Source organism: Mytilus edulis, unplaced genomic scaffold, assembly GCF_963676685.1.
Source record: "Mytilus edulis unplaced genomic scaffold, xbMytEdul2.2 SCAFFOLD_997, whole genome shotgun sequence".
In the NCBI taxonomy this organism is placed as follows: domain Eukaryota; kingdom Metazoa; phylum Mollusca; class Bivalvia; order Mytilida; family Mytilidae; genus Mytilus; species Mytilus edulis.
Genome location: NW_027269223.1, coordinates 1 through 2,299, shown reverse-complemented (window position 1 = coordinate 2,299; position 2,299 = coordinate 1).

Genomic DNA, 2,299 nt, shown 5'->3' with positions numbered 1-2,299 from the left:
GTACGCACTATATATATATACAACTCGTCTAAACATCAACCCAACAATGTTAGATCTGTAAATTTGCTTTCGCATATATATATATAAGTCTGAAAATTACTCCAAACAGTGTTAGAGTTAGATTTTCTACTGACAATTTTTTGTTCGTCCCTCAGCGGGATTCGAACTCCTACCTTTGATACACTACAGCACCAATCGCTTAGCCTCATGTCCAGCGCTCTAGACCACTCGACCACATCCGCTATATTAAAATATAACTTCAATAGTCGTAGTGTTACCTTGTCACGGAAGGCTAATCTAGAGATAGACATGAGACACGTGTTTTTTTAAGCGTGTGTAGATGTTATATTATTATATATATATATATATAATTATAGATTTGACCGATGGTTTTCCCGTTTGAATTGTTTCACACTAGTCATTTTTTGAACCCTTAATGGCTTGCTGTTCGGAAAGACAGATAACCCACAATGAGGTCGTCAACATACAAACTTAATCAAAGGACTGATAATCCTTGTGAGGTCGTCAACATACATACTTGAACAAAAGAACACAGCAGATAACCAATATAGAGGTCTTCAAAATAGAATCTTAAACAAAGGATTGATAATCCATAATGAGGTCGTCAAGATACAAACTTAAACAAGGGACAGATAATCCATAATGAGGTCGTCGACGTACAAACTTAAACAAAGGACTGATAATTGTGAGGTCGTCAACATACAAACTTAAACAAAGGACTGATAATCCTTGTGAGGTCGTCAACATACAAACTTAAACAAAGGACAGATAATCCTTGTGAGGTCGTCAACATACAAACTTAAACGAAGGACTGATAATCCTTGTGAGGTCGTTAACATACAAACTTAAACAAAGGACTGAAAATCCTTGTGAGGTCGTTTACATACAATTCTTTATAAAGCACAAAGGTGTCAGTATTCACCTCAGAAACTTACAAAACCTTTGAATAGACTTATTAAGAAGCGATATAATTACGATACTGTTGTCAAGTCATTAAAGATTGCATATTTTGGCGTTAATATTGAGTCACTGATAAGGTCTTTGCATCGAAACTAAACACATTTATTCTAAAAACAGTTGTTGGCATGACACGGGTTATGTTCTTCTCATATATGTAACACTCCCAAACGTGTCCTGTCCCCCAAACGTGTCCGATTCCCCCAAACGTGTCTATTCTCCCTAAACGTGTCCGTAATATCCAATATTCCCCAAACGTGTCTGATTTTATAACCCCCAAACGTGTCCGATAATTGTTATTCGCCAAAACGTGTCCACTATTTAACGCCAGGACGTCTCACGTCTTTTAGCGCTAATACATGAATAAAATCAATAACGTTTACGGCAATTCTATAATGGGGGACACATTTGATGAAATGATCATTTATTAGTATTAGTTGGTTCAATGCCGGTTGTTATTGCAAATTTAATCTGTAACATATAAATCGACTTTTGACTGAAATTGCTTATAGTCCAGTTGCAAGTATTATACTCGTTTAGAGCGCACAAACATGTACAAACAATTCTAGTTCAGTTGGATTAAGCGTTTACCATAGGATAACACCAAATTAAATTCAAATATAATATATTCAGGTTAAACTATGCCTATACATATTGTTTAAAGATGTCAGTCTTATTTACAAAGCTTGTATTAACAATTAAACAAACAAAGCAAGCAAGCCAAACAAAGTTTTACTTTGCAAGCATTAGGAAATCAGCTGTAATCCGTGAATACTGCACGGTAGGATTTTAAAAGAATTGACTTCCTTTTTTTTCAACAGTTCCGATATTTTAAAAGATATTTAAATCATAAACTATTTATCAGGTATTTTAATAAATTTTAGATTTCCAGCATCACTACTAAAGTGAAGACATACAAACAAGAGTCATAAGTCCAGTGCCAAATATTTCATGCATTATTTGAACGATATCATATTAACAATAAATACTATACATAAGTTTTATTATCATACCGGGGATTTAAGATTGGGCCTAAATTTGTTTACGTTTATTCGGGATAAACCTTGGTTAAACTTAAAAATCTAAAGAGCCAGTAAAGACCGATTTTTTTTTAAAACATCACTAAGAAACTATTTGATTCTCTCAAAAAAATGGAAAAAAAAGCTCTAAAAACTATAAACTGGTAGTAAGGTTTTTTATTATGAACTTTTAGTTTCGAGCATCACTTAAATACACGCAAACAAAAGACATTACGTCCAGTGGCAAATATTTCATGCATGGACAGGACGACAACATACTTTGGATAAGTTATATAATGAGA